General features: G+C 45.2%; 1 long non-coding RNA gene across 1 annotated transcript in view; it reads right to left on the reverse strand.

The window, feature by feature from the left end:
* Positions 1-276: 276 nt before the first annotated feature.
* LOC140737450 (uncharacterized) overlaps positions 277-19,161 on the reverse strand; it is a 28,548-nt gene continuing 9,663 nt past the window's right edge. Inside the window, exon 3 of the long non-coding RNA XR_012101156.1 lies at positions 277-496. This is a non-coding gene — a long non-coding RNA (uncharacterized lncRNA). The remainder of the gene's footprint in view (positions 497-19,161) is intronic.

The raw sequence follows: 19,161 nt of genomic DNA on the forward strand, positions 1-19,161 counted from the left end.
ATGCGACTTTGGTCGGAATGATTTGGGGCTCAAACAGACAGGAACGTTGTAATGTTCTGATTAAAGAAACCTCGATTTGAGTGAATGCTGGGTAAATATTGCCCATGCATAATTGTCACTTGGCAAGAAATAACAGATTGCACACTGCATAGAATTATGAAGGAAGTATATTTACATATTTCAGCTTTATTAACAGTTACTAGGAAAAAGAAAAGAAAAAAAGGTCCCATTACAGTTAGCCTAGTCCAAATTTACACATAAAGTTGGAGCTCATCTTGAAGTTGTCATTGTACTTACGCGCTGGACCACAGTTGCGTGAAGCACACACCACCTTCTCAACGTTGCTCAAAATCCATCTCAAGTAAACAGCCACTCTCTTGGGGGTATTGGCCCTTCCTCCTTGGAGACATTCATCTGCACAAAGCACCTCACACAAGGTGGAACCTCCTTCCTACAGCATCCTCAGCCATCTTCCCTCCTGTCCTCTCTGTAGCTCCTGCCAAAAAAAATGTGAACCACACTGTCCATCACAAATCTCACTCCATCCAATTCTCTCTAGAACTTTCTCCCAATTTCACCATCCTGACTGGCTGACACAATATTCTTAAGTTGAACATCAAAAGCCCCTTATCTTATAGCCAAAATCCAAACAGTCTACCAGCAGAACACACTGCTTTTACAAAACTGCTAAAATGAAATACCTACAGCATAATAGTAGAAAACTTAACCAGGGAAATACATAAGTGAAACTTAATTTATCAGTCTGTTTTTGATTTCCAGCTATTTGTGACATTAAGGAATCCAAAATACTGGTGCTGGTACAATCAGTTCAGGGAGTTAGGTGCTAAGTTAAAGGTCAGGACCACCAGAGTTGTGATCTCAAAATTACTACCCATGCCACATATAGTGAAGCCCAAAATAGGAGGATAATAGAGTTTAATAGGTGGCTAAGATGGTGTAGAAAATGGCTTCAGATTTTTGGATCATTAGGCTCTCTTCCAGGGAAGATTGCACTTGTAGAGACAGGATAGTTTGCACATGAACTGAAGGAGGACCAATATCCTTGCAGGAAGGTTTTCTAGTACTGTACCAAGTAATTTAAACTAGAGTTGTGGCAGATAGAAACCAGTTTTCCATGGGAATGACTATGTTAATCCTACATACAAAGACACAAATAGAAAGATTGAATATGGTGATAATATGTACTGAGTAGTGTCTTTGTCAATGCTAGGAGTATTGTGGGTAAGGCGGATGAGCTGAGAGCATGCAATTATGACATTGCAGTCATTGTAGCCTCATCAAAAAGGCTGGATCCGTCCTTGGCTACAACCCAGACTCTTTTGAGTTAGTGGTGGAGAGAAAGTCACTAAACAAATTGTTAGCCATTATGGACAATCTTGCACATCCTCTCCATGATCTACTGAATAAGCAGCAGAGCACCCTTTCAAACAGACTCATTCAGCTCCGCTGCCACAAGGGTCATTACAGAAAATGTTTCCTAACAAATGCAATAGGCATATACAACAGTTCATCTCTATGCAACAGGAGAACACACATCATAGTACAATAGTCTCTGTTATATTATTTTGTTGATTATTATTGCACAGTATTGCACATTGGTAAATTATTATTGTGTATATTATTATGTACTTTATTATTAGTTAAGGCTGCACACAAGTAAGTGTGTTTTAAATGTTGCTGTAACAAAAGGATTTCCTACTTGGGATCAATAAAGTATTTTTATTATTATTATTAGTAGTAGTAGTAGTAGTAAGATTTGGCTGCAAGAGGGGGAGGACTGGTAGTTCAATGTCCTAGGGTTCCATTGCTTTAGACACGATAGAGTGGGAGGTATTGCATTACTAACCAGAGAAAATGTCTCAGCAGTGCTCAGACAGGTAAGACTGGAGGGCTCATCAATTGAGGCTATATGGATGACACTGAGGAATTAGTAAAGGATGACCACATTAATGGGATTGTATTATAGATAACTCAAAAGTGCGTGGGATTTCGAGGAGCAAATTTGTTAGAGAGATAGCAGAGAGTTGAAGGAAAAATAAGATTGTGATAGTAGTTGATTCTAACTTTCCACGTATTGACTGAGACTTCCATAGGACTGGATGAGATAGAATTTATCCAATGTGTCAGGAAAGTTTCCTTAATCAATATATAGAAGTCCCAAATAGAGAGAGCATGATATTGGAGGTCCTATTGGAGAATGAGTCAGGGCAAGTGACAGAGGTGTATGTAGGGGAACACTTTGGATTTAGTGATCATAATTCCGTTAGTTTCAAGATAATTATGGAGAAGGATAAGATTGGTCCTTGGGTTGAGATTCTAAGTTGGAGAAAGGCCAGTTATGATGGTATCAGAAAGGATCTGGCAAGTGTGGACTGGGATAGGCTGTTTTCTGGCAAATGTGTACTTACTAAGTGGGAATCCTTCAAAAGAGAAATTTTGAGAGTTTGGTGTTTGTACATCCCTGTCAGAGTAAAAGTCAAGGGTCACACATTTACGGAAACTTGGTTTTTGAGGGATATTGAGGCCTTGGTTAAGAAAAAATAGGAGGTGCATATCAGGTATAGGCAGATAGGAACAACTGAGATGCTTATGGAGTATAAGGAATGCACGAGAGCACTTCAGAAAGAAATCAGGAGTGCTACAAGGAGGCATGAGGTTGCTCAGCAGACAAAGTGAACAAGAATCCCAAGGAATCTTATAAGGATGATTGATGGCTCTGGGCCCGTACATGCTAGAATTTAGAAGAATGAGGAGATATTTCATTGAAACCTATTGAATGTTGAAATGCCTAGATACAGTGGATATGGAGAAGATGCTTCCTACTGTGGGGGAGTCTAGGACCAGAGGGCACGTCCTCAGAATAGAGGAGTGTCCATGTAGAATGGAGGTGAGGAGGAATTTCTTTAGCCAGAAGATAGTGAATCGTTTCCACAGGAAGCTGTGGAGGTCAGGTCATTAGCGAAGGTTGATAGGTTCTTGATAAGTCAGGGCATGAAAGGTTATGGGAAGAAGGCAGAAGAATGAGGTTGAGAGGGTAATGGATCAGCCATGATCAAATAACTGAGTTGACATAATACGATGAATGGCTTATAGACATCTAGCTTCTACAGATATATTGAGAGCAAAAGAAACACAAGGGACAAAATTGGTCCTTTTGAATATCAGTGTGGTCATCTATGTGTGGAGCCAAAAGGGTTGGGGGAGATCTTAACTGGATTTTTTTGCATCTGGATTTACTTGGGAGATGGACACAGAGTCTATAGAAATTGGGTAAAACAACAGTGAGGCCATCGACCATATAGGGATTACAGAAGAAAAGGTGCTAGATGTCTTCAGTCAAATAATGAAGGATAAGTCTCCAGGTCCTAATAAAGTGTCCCCTCTGACTTTGTGGAAGGCTAGTTCAGAGTTATTTAAAACATCCTTTGCCGCAGGTGAGGTGCCAGAGGACTGGAGGATAGCTAATGTTGTTCCATTGTGCAAGAAAGGCTCTAAGAATAATCTGAAATATAATAAACCAGTGAGCCTGATGTCAGCAGTGGGTAAATTATTGGAAGATATTCTAAGGAACCTGATCTACAAGTATTTGGATAAACAAGGTCTGATTAGAGGTAGCCAACTCGGCGTTGTTCATGGTAGAGTGAATCTAACTGATTTTATAGAATTTTTCGAAGAGGTTCCCATTGAGGTTTATGAAGGAAAGGCAGTGGACGTTGTCTACATCAGTGATCCACAACCACTGGGCTGCGGACCGGTACCGGGCCGTGAGGAAATGATATGATTTGGCGGTATGAAGTGATACGAGTCAGCCGCAGTGCAGTGGAGTCCGGTGGCTGGGGACCACTGGTCTACATGGACTCTAGTAAGGTCTTTGACAAGTTCTCAATGGGAGGCTGGTCAGTTGCTTGACATTCAGGATGAGGTGGTAAATTAGATTCAACATTGGTTTCATGGGAGAAGCCAGAGTGTCTCTGACAGCAGATTTGATAGAAATGTACAAACTATGAGAGGTACAGATAGAGTCAATGCAGGCCTTTTCCACTGAGGCGAGGTGAGATAAGAACTAGGGGACATAGATTAAAGATGAATGGTGAAGTATTTACCTCATTGAGTCTTGACACCTCTATCTGAAATTGGATCTTGTGGATATATTGGCAGAAAAACCACAGTCAATCTGTGTTAGCAGCATCACCTCCAGCTCCATCACACTGAGCACCAGCAACTCCCAGGGCTGCATCTCAGCCCACTTCTGTTCAAGCTCCTGACATACGCCTGTACTGCTAGATACAGTCCTAACCAAATCGTCAAGTTTGTGGTTGAGCTCATCAACAACAATGTCAAGACGGTGTACAGAGAGAAGGAAGAGCGACTGGAGCACAACAACTTGAGAATCAGCAGGAGGTACTGTAGTATTAGGAATCAGCAGGAGGTACTGTAGTATTGGGAATCAGCAGGAGGTACTGTAGCATTAGGAATCAGCAGGAGGTACTGTAGTATTAGGAATCAACGGGAGGTACTGTAGTATTAGGAATCAGCAGGAGGTACTGTAGTATGAGGAATCAGCAGGAGGTACTGTAGTATGAGGAATCAACGGGAGGTACTGTAGTATTAGGAATCAGCAGGAGGTACTGTAGTATTAGGAATCAGCAGGAGGTACTGTAGTATTAGGAATCAGCAGGAGGTACTGTAGTATTGGGAATCAGCAGGAGGTACTGTAGTATTAGGAATCAGCAGGAGGTACTGTAGTATTGGGAATCAGCAGGAGGTACTGTAGTATTAGGAATCAGCAGGAGGTACTGTAGTATTAGGAATCAGCAGGAGGTACTGTAGTATTAGGAATCAACGGGAGGTACTGTAGTATTAGGAATCAACGGGAGGTACTGTAGTATTGGGAATCAGCAGGAGGTACTGTAGTATTAGGAATCAACGGGAGGTACTGTAGTATTAGGAATCAGCAGGAGGTACTGTAGTATTGGGAATCAGCAGGAGGTACTGTAGTATTAGGAATCAACGGGAGGTACTGTAGTATTAGGAATCAGCAGGAGGTACTGTAGTATTAGGAATCAGCAGGAGGTACTGTAGTATTAGGAATCAACGGGAGGTACTGTAGTATTAGGAATCAGCGGGAGGTACTGTAGTATTAGGAATCAACGGGAGGTACTGTAGTATTAGGAATCAACGGGAGGTACTGTAGTATTAGGAATCAGCGGGAGGTACTGTAGTATTAGGAATCAGCAGGAGGTACTGTAGTATTAGGAATCAACGGGAGGTACTGTAGTATTAGGAATCAACGGGAGGTACTGTAGTATTAGGAATCAGCGGGAGGTACTGTAGTATTAGGAATCAGCAGGAGGTACTGTAGTATTAGGAATCAACGGGAGGTACTGTAGTATTAGGAATCAGCAGGAGGTACTGTAGTATTGGGAATCAGCAGGAGGTACTGTAGTATTAGGAATCAGCAGGAGGTACTATAGTATTAGGAATCAGCAGGAGGTACTGTAGTATTAGGAATCAGCAGGAGGTACTGTAGTATTAGGAATCAGCAGGAGGTACTATAGTATTAGGAATCAGCAGGAGGTACTGTAGTATTAGGAATCAACGGGAGGTACTGTAGTATTAGGAATCAACGGGAGGTACTGTAGTATTAGGAATCAACAGGAGGTACTGTAGTATTGGGAATCAGCAGGAGGTACTGTAGTATTAGGAATCAATGGGAGGTACTGTAGTATTAGGAATCAGCAGGAGGTACTGTAGTATTAGGAATCAGCAGGAGGTACTGTAGTATTAGGAATCAACGGGAGGTACTGTAGCATTGGGAATCAGCAGGAGGTACTGTAGTATTAGGAATCAACGGGAGGTACTGTAGTATTAGGAATCAGCAGGAGGTACTGTAGTATTAGGAATCAACGGGAGGTACTGTAGTATTAGGAATCAGCAGGAGGTACTGTAGTATTAGGAATCAGCAGGAGGTACTGTAGTATTAGGAATCAACGGGAGGTACTATAGTATTGGGAATCAGCGGGAGGTACTGTAGTATTAGGAATCAGCGGGAGGTACTGTAGTATTAGGAATCAACGGGAGGTACTGTAGTATTAGGAATCAGCAGGAGGTACTGTAGTATTAGGAATCAGCGGGAGGTACTGTAGTATTAGGAATCAGCAGGAGGTACTGTAGTATTAGGAATCAGCGGGAGGTACTGTAGTATTAGGAATCAACGGGAGGTACTGTAGTATTAGGAATCAGCGGGAGGTACTGTAGTATTAGGAATCAACGGGAGGTACTGTAGTATTAGGAATCAGCAGGAGGTACTGTAGTATTAGGAATCAACGGGAGGTACTGTAGTATTAGGAATCAGCAGGAGGTACTGTAGTATTAGGAATCAGCAGGAGGTACTATAGTATTAGGAATCAGCGGGAGGTACTGTAGTATTAGGAATCAGCAGGAGGTACTGTAGTATTAGGAATCAACGGGAGGTACTGTAGTATTAGGAATCAACGGGAGGTACTGTAGTATTAGGAATCAGCAGGAGGTACTATAGTATTAGGAATCAGCAGGAGGTACTGTAGTATTAGGAATCAGCAGGCGGTACTATAGTATTAGGAATCAGCGGGAGGTACTGTAGTATTGGGAATCAGCAGGAGGTACTGTAGTATTAGGAATCAACTGGAGGTACTGTAGTATTAGGAATCAACGGGAGGTACTGTAGTATTAGGAATCAGCAGGAGGTACTGTAGTATTAGGAATCAGCAGGAGGTACTGTAGTATTAGGAATCAGCGGGAGGTACTGTAGTATTAGGAATCAGCGGGAGGTACTGTAGTATTAGGAATCAACGGGAGGTACTGTAGTATTAGGAATCAACGGGAGGTACTGTAGTATTAGGAATCAGCAGGAGGTACTGTAGTATTAGGAATCAGCGGGAGGTACTGTAGTATTAGGAATCAACGGGAGGTACTGTAGTATTAGGAATCAACGGGAGGTACTATAGTATTGGGAATCAGCGGGAGGTACTGTAGTATTAGGAATCAGCAGGAGGTACTGTAGTATTAGGAATCAGCAGGAGGTACTGTAGTATTAGGAATCAACGGGAGGTACTATAGTATTAGGAATCAGCGGGAGGTACTGTAGTATTAGGAATCAGCGGGAGGTACTGTAGTATTAGGAATCAGCAGGAGGTACTGTAGTATTGGGAATCAGCAGGAGGTACTGTAGTATTAGGAATCAACGGGAGGTACTGTAGTATTAGGAATCAGTGGGAGGTACTGTAGTATTAGGAATCAACGGGAGGTACTGTAGTATTAGGAATCAATGGGAGGTACTGTAGTATTAGGAATCAGCAGGAGGTACTGTAGTATTAGGAATCAGCGGGAGGTACTGTAGTATTAGGAATCAGCGGGAGGTACTGTAGTATTAGGAATCAACGGGAGGTACTGTAGTATTAGGAATCAACGGGAGGTACTGTAGTATTAGGAATCAGCAGGAGGTACTGTAGTATTAGGAATCAGCGGGAGGTACTGTAGTATTAGGAATCAGCGGGAGGTACTGTAGTATTAGGAATCAGCGGGAGGTACTGTAGTATTAGGAATCAGCGGGAGGTACTGTAGTATTGGGAATCAGCAGGAGGTACTGTAGTATTAGGAATCAACGGGAGGTACTGTAGTATTAGGAATCAACGGGAGGTACTGTAGTATTAGGAATCAGCAGGAGGTACTGTAGTATTAGGAATCAGCAGGAGGTACTGTAGTATTAGGAATCAACGGGAGGTACTGTAGTATTAGGAATCAACGGGAGGTACTGTAGTATTAGGAATCAGCGGGAGGTACTGTAGTATTGGGAATCAGCAGGAGGTACTGTAGTATTAGGAATCAATGGGAGGTACTGTAGTATTAGGAATCATCGGGAGGTACTGTAGTATTAGGAATCATCGGGAGGTACTGTAGTATTGGGAATCAGCGGGAGGTACTGTAGTATTAGGAATCAGCAGGAGGTACTGTAGTATTAGGAATCAGCGGGAGGTACTGTGGTATTAGGAATCAGCAGGAGGTACTGTAGTATTAGGAATCAGCAGGAGGTACTGTAGTATTAGGAATCAGCAGGAGGTACTGTAGTATTAGGAATCAGCGGGAGGTACTATAGTATTGGGAATCAGCAGGAGGTACTGTAGTATGAGGAATCAACGGGAGGTACTGTAGTATTAGGAATCAACGGGAGGTACTGTAGTATTAGGAATCAACGGGAGGTACTGTAGTATGAGGAATCAGCAGGAGGTACTGTAGTATTAGGAATCAACGGGAGGTACTGTAGTATTGGGAATCAGCAGGAGGTACTGTAGTATTAGGAATCAGCAGGAGGTACTGTAGTATTAGGAATCAGCGGGAGGTACTGTAGTATTAGGAATCAACAGGAGGTCCTGTAGTATTAGGAATCAACGGGAGGTACTGTAGTATTAGGAATCAGCAGGAGGTACTGTAGTATTAGGAATCAGCAGGAGGTACTGTAGTATTAGGAATCAGCGGGAGGTACTGTAGTATTGGGAATCAGCAGGAGGTACTGTAGTATGAGGAATCAACGGGAGGTACTGTAGTATTAGGAATCAACGGGAGGTACTGTAGTATTAGGAATCAGCAGGAGGTACTGTAGTATTAGGAATCAACGGGAGGTACTGTAGTATTGGGAATCAGCAGGAGGTACTGTAGTATTAGGAATCAGCAGGAGGTACTGTAGTATTAGGAATCAGCGGGAGGTCCTGTAGTATTAGGAATCAACAGGAGGTCCTGTAGTATTAGGAATCAACGGGAGGTACTGTAGTATTAGGAATCAGCAGGAGGTACTGTAGTATTAGGAATCAGCAGGAGGTACTGTAGTATTAGGAATCAGCGGGAGGTACTGTAGTATTAGGAATCAACGGGAGGTACTGTAGTATTAGGAATCAGCAGGAGGTACTGTAGTATTAGGAATCAACGGGAGGTACTGTAGTATTAGGAATCAACGAGAGGTACTGTAGTATTAGGAATCAGCAGGAGGTACTGTAGTATTAGGAATCAGCAGGAGGTACTGTAATATTAGGAATCAACGAGAGGTACTGTAGTATTGGGAATCAGCAGGAGGTACTGTAGTATTAGGAATCAGCGGGAGGTACTGTAGTATTAGGATTCAGCAGGAGGTACTGTAGTATTAGGAATCAGCAGGAGGTACTGTAGTATTAGGAATCAACGGGAGTTACTGTAGTATTAGGAATCAGCAGGAGGTACTGTAGTATTAGGAATCAACGGGAGGTACTGTAGTATTAGGAATCAGCAGGAGGTACTGTAGTATTAGGAATCAACGGGAGGTACTGTAGTATTAGGAATCAGCAGGAGGTACTGTAGTATTAGGAATCAGCGGGAGGTACTGTAGTATTAGGAATCAACGGGAGGTACTGTAGTATTAGGAATCAGCAGGAGGTACTGTAGTATTAGGAATCAACGGGAGGTACTGTAGTATTAGGAATCAACGGGAGGTACTATAGTATTGGGAATCAGCGGGAGGTACTGTAGTATTAGGAATCAACGGGAGGTACTGTAGTATTGGGAATCAGCGGGAGGTACTGTAGTATTAGGAATCAGCAGGAGGTACTGTAGTATTAGGAATCAACGGGAGGTACTATAGTATTAGGAATCAACGGGAGGTACTGTAGTATTAGGAATCAACGGGAGATACTATAGTATTGGGAATCAGCGGGAGGTACTGTAGTATTAGGAATCAACGGGAGGTACTGTAGTATTGGGAATCAGCGGGAGGTACTGTAGTATTAGGAATCAACGGGAGGTACTGTAGTATTAGGAATCAGCGGGATTACTGTAGTATTAGGAATCAACGGGAGGTACTGTAGTATTAGGAATCAGCAGGAGGTACTGTAGTATTAGGAATGAACGGGAGGTACTGTAGTATTAGGAATCAGCAGGAGGTACTGTAGTATTAGGAATCAACGGGAGGTACTGTAGTATTAGGAATCAGCAGGAGGTACTGTAGTATTAGGAATCAACGGGAGGTACTGTAGTATTAGGAATCAGCAGGAGGTACTGTAGTATTAGGAATCAACGGGAGGTACTGTAGTATTAGGAATCAACGGGAGGTACTGTAGTATTAGGAATCAGCAGGAGGTACTGTAGTATTAGGAATCAGCAGGAGGTACTGTAGTATTAGGAATCAACGGGAGGTACTGTAGTATTAGGAATCAACGGGAGGTACTGTAGCATTGGGAATCAGCAGGAGGTACTGTAGTATTAGGAATCAGCGGGAGATACCATAGTATTAGGACAAGGTCTGTCCTATGGCTGCAGATGGGAAACAGTTTCTAACCACAGGCTCTGAGACTACTGAACTTCCTTTCCCCACCCACGTCTCACCACATATGAAGTCCCAGTAGCTTTATACTGTTTACTTTTTAGCTTGTAATGTAAATGCACTTCATTATGTGCTAATTTATTTGTGGTAATATTACATTATGTGTTATGCATGATAAATAGGTGTGTACTGTATTGTACACCTTGGTCGAGAGGAATGATTTTTTGTTTGTTGGTAAACAAGCATACAGTTGTAATTATGATGAAGTTGAACTTGAACTTGATTTAAGGGGAACATGAGGAGAACTTCTTCACACAGACGGTGGAAGTGTGGAATGAGCTGTCAGTGAAAGGGGTGGATGAAAGTTTGATTGGAATTTTGAGGAGAGTTTTGGATAAATACATGGATGTATTGTACTTTGGTATGGAGGGTTATGATGCAGGAATGTTTTGGCATAGACTAGATGGGCTGACAGTCTTGTTTCTGTGCTGTAGTGCTCTATGAGTCTGTGAATCTAAGACTTATACCATATAACCATATAACCATTACAGCACGAAAACAGGCCATCTTGACCCTTCTAATCCATGCTGAACTCTTACTCTCGTCTAGTCCCACTGGCCCGCACTCAGCCCATAACCCGCCATTCCTTTCCTGTCCATATACCTATCCAATTTTACTTTAAATGACAATACCGAACCTGCCTCTACCACTTCTACTGGAAGCTCGTTCCACACAGCTACCACTCTCTAAGTAAAGAAATTCCCCCTCGTGTTACCCTTAAACTTTTGCCCCCTAACTCTCAACTCATGCCCTCTTGTTTGAATCTCCCCTACTCTCAATACCAACAAAATTAACATTTTGCCCTCACTAATATAAATATCTGTTCCAAGGGACTGAAGTAATTAGTATTGATATTATTTAGAGAAAGTCAAATCTGGATTAAAATACTAATTTTGTTCCTTAATATAAAGGGTGAAGTTATATAGCATGATCTTCCTAAGTATGCCCTAAAAATGGTCTTATCCATTGCATTCAACAGTCAGAAAAAAAGTGCTAAGTAATTAGAATTAGATATTATTTTATGAAGTGGATGGATGAAATGAACTTCCATTTAAGGCCTTCAGGCAGACATTATTTTAACAACACACACAAAATGCTGGAGGAACTCAGCAGGCCAAGCAGCATCTAAGGAAAAGAGTACAGTCGACGTTTTGAGCTGAGACTCTTTGGCAGAACTGTACCCTTTTCCATAGATGCTGCCTGGCCTGCTGAGTTCCTCCAGCATTTTCTGTGTGTGTTGCTTGGATTTCCAGCATCTGCAGCTTTTCTCTTGTTTATGAGACATTATTTTAAGTCTTTAGCATAAAAAAAATTAAGTATGATTTAGATTTGATAACTATAAGCAGATGAGGATATATTTTCATGCCAAGAAAATCAGTCCATAGGTGCTCACCGTGTTTGCATTGGTGTAAGATTGCTGCTAGCAGATCCATTAGAAAACACTTCACTTAAATATAATATTTACTAATATATTTCTTAAATACAGTATAATATAGTCATCACAGGGGATTTAGAATATAGTTGTGCTATGTGATGCACTTGCCATTCCCTGTAAACAAAGAAATTAAGCTTGAAACATTACACAACTCTGCAAGGATGAATTTTCTCCTTGTGGGTGTTATTTACACTTCAAGTTTTCTCAAGAGTTTTCAGGAGGATTTTTAAAGTGTTGATGTTTTTGGGTATTCTTTCAATGAATACTTTTAGCTCATTTATATTTGACTCATTTTCAAATTATTTTTTGATTCCAATACATTGACCAAATATTTAAACTTAAACACACCTTATCTAAAATAAATCAAAAGTTAACTCAGCTGAAGCTTTCACTGAAGTGTACTATAAAGCAAAGAACATAAAGAAATAGATCCTTATAGCCAAGCTGGAGCTTAATGAACAGCACAGTTTCAAACTGTAGGCTACAACATCCTGTTTTGGTCATCATGCCAAATTAAAATTAATGATGGAAGTTGCCTTTAACAAGAGCCAAGTACAACTTCCATGGTTGAATCGATGTGACATGAAAGAATGCATTTCAGAAAAATGACCAAAGCATCAGAGTTTGTCTACTTGCACCTGCCATCATGCCAATCATAGCAGCTAGCTCAGACATATTTATCTGGTTTTGAAAGGAGACAAACATTTCCAAAATGTTTGAACTATTGTGGTGCCAGCTGCAGTGTTATTCCATCTGCTGTGAGAATACCTGCAGCCAACTTAAGCCATAAGGATAACAATACCAGTTCAGCTCATCACAGCCCTTAATCTTTTGTCTCAGCATTCTTCTAGGCAAAGGCAAATACCATCCAAGGTGTTGCAAAATCATTTATCAGGTAGATTCTAGTTGGATTTTACAGCTGAGGCGCAATTTCATCTCTTTGTCATTGAACTGGGTGACAGGTAAGGAGTTTAGTGCATGACGGTTGAAGTTTCTCACTGTCAATACTGCTATCGCCATACCAATACTATTGTACCTGCCAATGCTTTTGATAGGCCTTCTTTGGGAATTGGAATTGGAAGTTGTTTATTACTGGCGCATGTAGAGAGATACAGTGAAAAGCTTGTCTTGCACGCTGTTCATACAGATCAGACCATTACACAGGGCATTGAGGAGGAACAAAGGAAGACAAGAACAATGCAGAATAAAGTTGATCCGACAGAGGAAGAGTGGTGCAGATGAACAATACAGTGCATAATCATAAAAACAAGTAGAATGTGAAGTTGAGAGTCCAATTTATTACATTAGGGAACAATAGTCTTATAACAGTGACCTTGAGTCTGGTGGTACGTGCTTTCAGGCTTTTTTATCTTCTGCCTGATGGAACGGGGAGAAGAGAAAATGTTCAGCGTGAGTGGGGTCTTTGATTAGGCTGGCTGCTTTACTGAGGAAATGACGGGTATAGAGAGAATCCATACTTCTGGTTTCCAAGATGTGCTAGATTATGCCCACAACTCTCTACAGATCCTTTTAGTAACATGCAGAGCAGTTCTCATACTTTATGCAAGCAGACTGAATGCTTTCTATGCTGCATCTATTAAAATCGGTAAGGTTTTAATGCCAAAACACCTTAGCCTCCTGAGGAAGTAGAAGTGTTGGTGAGATTTCTTGGCCATGGTTCCCATGGTTGAACTAGGAAAGGCTATTAATGATGTTCACTTGAAACTTGAACATGTTCTTCAGCTGGAGTGTTCAGTTGTTCAGATCAACTTGAAGCTTCCAACCCTCTCAGGTAAGAGACAGGATAGACAAAGGAAAGTCAGTGGATCTTGTTTATTTGAATTTTCCAAAGGCCTTTGACAAGGTGCCACACATGAGGCTGCTTAACAAGATAAGAACCCATTGTATTACAGGAAAGATACTAGCATGGGTAGAAGATTGGCTGAATGACAGGGTGCAAAGAGTGAGAGAAAAGGAGGTATTTTATGGCCGGCTACCAGTGACAAGTGATATCCCATGGGAGTCAGCATTGCGAATGTTTCTTTTAACGTCATATGTCAATAATTTGGATGATGGAATTGCTAGCTTTGTGTGCAAGTTTGTGGACGAAATGAAGATAGGTGGAGGGGCAGGTAGTGCCGAGGAAGAAGCAGGGAGTTTGCAGAAGGACTGAAACAGATTAGGAGGATGGGCAAAGAAATGGCGGATGAAATATAGTGTAGGGAAATGTGTGGCCATGCACAAACAAACAAAATCTGCAAATGCTGGAAATCCAAGCAAAGCACACAAAATGCTGGAGGAACTGAGCAGGATAAGCAGCATCTATGGTAAAGAGTACAGTCGACATTTCAGGCTGAAAACCTTGGGCAGGACTGGAGAAAAAGTAGCTGGGGAGTGATGCACCATCAATAACTCACGCCGAGACTTAGGAAGTGAGATTATCGGCTTTTATTGACTGAAGGACAACACTACATCCTGGGGAAAATGAGGGAGAGCAGCAGGCCACAGTCGCCTTTATACAGGGGTCTGTGGGAGGAGCCACAGGGGTAGTCAGCAGGGTCTTGGGAGGAGCCACAGGAGCAGTCAGACAGGTATATCTAGTTCACCACATTCACCCCCCCTTTTGTTTAAAAAAATTCCCAAGCATATTTACAGGTTAAGTCGATCAGGTGGTCGAATCGTTCGCTGCGATCTACGTAGCTCCGGCTGCAATTGCACAGGAGCCGGAGGTGATGACGGCACAGGTGCCGGAGGTGGTGTGTGCTCCGAAGGCGGAGAGTGGGTTAATTCTGTCCCAACAGGAGGTGTCAGGGACCCCTCGCGTGTGAGCGAGGGCCCTGGAACAGACGCATACGGAGTCTGTGTGGGGCACGGGGCGTGCGGAGTCACCTCGGGTACAGGGTGCATAGTTACCGTGGAGTGCTCGGGGTAGTGGTCTGCTGCTCCGGCGGGCGCCAGGTCGCGGACAGAGACCGTGTCCTCCCGCCCATCAGGCAAGACCACGTAGGCATACTGGGGATTAGCATGCAGGAGGTGAACCTTCTCGACCAGTGGTGAGTACTTATTACTCCTCGCATGTTTACGCAGCAGCACTGGCCCCGGGGACGTCAGCCAAACTGGCAGGGTGGTCCCAGTGACAGACTTCCTGGGAAAAGAGAATAAGCGTTCGTGAGGGGTGGCATTAGTGGACGTACACAACAGGGAGCGGATAGAGTGGAGTGCCTCAGGGAGGACCTCCTGCCATCGGGAGACCGGCAACCCTTGTGACTTAAGGGCTAAAAGTATGGCCTTCCACACTGTGGCATTCTCCCTCTCCACCTGGCCATTCCCCCGGGGATTATAACTCGTGGTGCGACTAGTAGCTATGCCCCTAGCAAGCAGGAACCGGCGCAACTCGTCACTCATAAAGGAGGACCCTCTATCACTGTGGATATAGCAGGGATATCCGAACAGTGTGAAGAGCTGGCGCAGGACTTTGATGACCGACGTGGTAGTAGTGTCGGGGCAGGGAACGGCAAAGGGGAATCGCGAGTACTCGTCAATAATACTAAGAAAGTAGACATTGCGGTCGGTGGAGGGAAGGGGGCCCTTAAAGTCAATACTCAGTCGCTCAAAAGGGCGGGTGGCCTTGACAAGCTGCGCAGTGTCAGGACGGTAGAAGTGCGGTTTGCACTCAGCGCAGATCTGGCAGTCCCTGGTCATCGTCCTGATGTCCTCCAGGGAGTACGGCAGGTTCCGGGCTTTAATGAAGTGATAAAACCGGGTGACCCCCGGGTGGCAAAGTTGGGCATGAAGGGCATACAGCTGGTCGAGCTGGGCACTAGCACACGGTCCCCGGGATAGGGCATCAGACGGTTCATTGAGCCTGCCAGGCCGGTACAGGATATCGTAAGTATAGGTGGAGAGTTCTATTCTCCATCGCAAAATTTTATCATTTTTGATTTTGCCCCGCTGTTGGCTGCTGAACATGAACGCAACCGAGCGCTGGTCGGTCAGCAAGGTGAACCTTCTGCCGGCGAGATAGTGCCTCCAGTGCCGAATAGCTTCCACTATGGCTTGGGCTTCTTTCTCCACCGTGGAGTGCCGAAGTTCAGAGCCTTGAAGGGTACGAGAAAAAAACGCCACTGGCCTGCCTTCTTGATTGAGGGTAGCAGCCAGCGCGACGTCAGAGGCGTCACTCTCTACTTGGAAGGGAATGGTCTCGTCTACCGCATGCATCGTTGCTTTGGCAATGTCCCCTTTAATGCAGCTGAAGGCCGCTCGGGCCTCGGCAGAGAGGGGAAAGGTGGTAGACTTGACCAGGGGGCGGGCCTTGTCTGCGTAATGGGGAACCCATTGGGCGTAATAGGAAAAAAACCCCAGGCACCGCCGGAGGGCCTTGAGAGTAGTGGGAAGAGGGAGTTCTAACAGGGGGCGCATACGGTCGGGGTCAGGGCCAATGACCCCGTTCTCCACGACATACCCAAGGATAGCGAGCCGTGTGGTTCTGAACACACACTTGTCCTTGTTATAAGTGAGGTTCAAAGCATCGGCCACCTGGAAAAAACGCTGGAGGTTGGCGTCATGGTCCGACCAGTCGCGACCACAGATGGTGATGTTATCTAGATAGGGAAATGTGGCCGTCAGTTTGTACTGGTCCACCATCCGGTCCATCTCCCTCTGGAAGACTGAGACCCCATTTGTGACACCAAATGGGACGCGCAGAAAGTGATAGAGCCTGCCACCCGCCTCGAAGGCGGTGTAGGGGCGGTCCTCTGGGCGGATGGGGAGCTGGTGATAAGCGGATTTCAGATCAATTGTCGAGTACACCTTGTACTGAGCTATCTGGTTGACCATATCCGCGATGCGGGGTAGGGGGTACGCGTCAAGCTGCGTGAATCTATTGATGGTCTGGCTGTAGTCCACAACCATCCTATTTTTCTGCCCAGTCCGAACAACGACCACCTGGGACCGCCATGGGCTTGTGCTTGGCTCAATGATCCCCTCCCTGAGCAGCCGCTGCACCTCTGAATGAATAAAGGCCCTGTCCCCCGCACTGTACCTCCTACTTTTAGTTGCCACAGGTTTACAGTCGGGGGTCAGGTTGGTGAACAGCGATGGGGGAGGGATCTTGAGGGTGGAGAGGTTGCAAATAGTGTCAGCAGCACAGCTATCGGCATGGTGCTGGGCGGGATGTGGGGTTCGGGGTGTATGTGCGTGTGGTAACGGAGTATATGGCGAAGTCCCACCAAACTGAGGATTCCTGACAGTGAGTGGTGGGAGGGGCCCGTCATATGCCATAGTCACACTTTTGAGATGGCTCTGGAAGTCCAGCCCCAATAGCACAGGTGCGCACAGTCGAGGCATGACCAGGAACGCAAAGTTCCGATATTCTGTGCCCTGCACCACCAATGTCGCTACACAACCCACCCGGATGTCTGTGGAATGCGACCCTGAAGCCAAGGTGATCTTCTGACGGACCGGCCGTGTCACGAGTCCGCAGCGTTTCACTGTGGCCGGGTCAATAAAACTCTCAGTGCTGCCCGTGTCAAACAGGCAGCGAGTCCTGTGCCCCTCCACCAGGATGTCCATCATCGACCTTGCGAGCTGGTGCGGAGCGCTTTGGTCGAGGGTCACGGAAGCCAGCGTTGAACTGGGCGTGTCGAGGGCGGGGCCTGGTGACGCCGGCAAAGATGGCCGCTCACATCCGGGCATGCAAGATGGCGAGGCGGGGGCGGGGCCTGGTGACGCCGGCAAAGATGGCCGCTCACATCCGGGCATGCAAGAGGGCGGCTCCCAGGTCGCACACGGGTAGGTAGGGGCGGGGCCAGGTGACGCCGGCAAAGATGGTTGTCCACATCCGGTCATGCAAAATGGCGGCCCCCAGGTCTCAGACGCGGCGCTGCTCGACCCCGGGCGCGGTTTAGATTTACAGACCTTGGCGAAATGGCCCTTCTTCCCGCAGCGGGAACAAGTCGCTTCGCGCGCCGGACAGAGTTCTCGTGCATGTTTCCGAAGCCCACAAAAGTAACAGAGTCTCATACCTGGCGAATTCGTGGGGTTTGAGATACCGCGACTGGCTGCGGCGTTGGCGAATTCGCTCGGAACCGGGGAATGGCTCGGTTGGACTTCTTCGGCGTACAGTTGCGCAGCCTCTATCGAACTGGCCGTCTCTATCGCAGAGCGTAAGGTAAGATCAGCTTTTTCCAGCAGCCGCTGGCGGATACACACTGACCGAACCCCAGTCACAAAAGCGTCTCGGACCAAGAGTTCCTTATGCTGTTCCGCTGAGAGCGCTTTGCAGCCACAGTCTCGCGCGAGTATCTGTAGTTCGCTGAGGAATTCAGCAGTCGACTCCGTAGGCCGCTGTTTTCGCGTGGCCAAGCGGTGCCGTGCATAAACTGGATTTACTGGCCGCAGGTACTGTCTTTGGAGGGCGGCAAGCGCCTCCTCGTAGGTGGATATGTCCCTGATGAACGAATAAACTTTTGGGGCGACCCTCGAGAAGAGAAGTTTGTGCCGAACAGCCGAATCGGTGGCACGAACCTCCTCTAAGTACGATTGGAAGCACACCAGCCAGTGTTCAAAGGCAAGAGCTGCTCCCGGGTCTCGGGGGTCCAAGTCTAGGCGTTCTGGGCGCAAAGCGGTTTCCATGTTGTAACTTTCAGTCAATAAAATTGATGCACCATCAATAACTCACGCCGAGACTTAGGAAGTGAGATTATCGGCTTTTATTGACTGAAGGACAACACTACATCCTGGGGAAAATGAGGGAGAGCAGCAGGCCACAGTCGCCTTTATACAGGGGTCTGTGGGAGGAGCCACAGGGGTAGTCAGCAGGGTCTTGGGAGGAGCCACAGGAGCAGTCAGACAGGTATATCTAGTTCACCACAGGGAGTAGATGTGAAAGTTGGGGGGAGGGGAGAGTGAAATGCCAGGTGATAGGTGAAACTTGGACGGGGAGAGATGAAGCAAAGAGCTAGAAAGTTGATCGGTGAAAAAGACAGAAGGCCAAGAAAGAAAGAAAAGGGGGAGAGGAGCACCACAGGGAGGTGATGGGTGATTTTACTTTTATCCATAGATGTTGCCTGGCCTGCTGAGTTCCTCCAGCATTTTGTGTGTGTTGCATGGCCATACACTTTGGTGGAAGGAATAATGGCGTAGACAATTTTTTAAATGGAGAGAGAACTCAAAAAGCAGAAAGCCAAGGGACTTGGGAGTCCTCTTGCAGGATTCCCTGAATTTTAACTTGCAGGTTGAATCGGTGGTAAGGAAGTTAAATGCGATGTTAGCATTCAGTTCGAGGGGACTAGAATATATATGCAAGGATGTATGTAATGCA

Source organism: Hemitrygon akajei, chromosome 2 (assembly GCF_048418815.1).
Source record: "Hemitrygon akajei chromosome 2, sHemAka1.3, whole genome shotgun sequence".
Lineage (NCBI taxonomy): Eukaryota > Metazoa > Chordata > Chondrichthyes > Myliobatiformes > Dasyatidae > Hemitrygon > Hemitrygon akajei.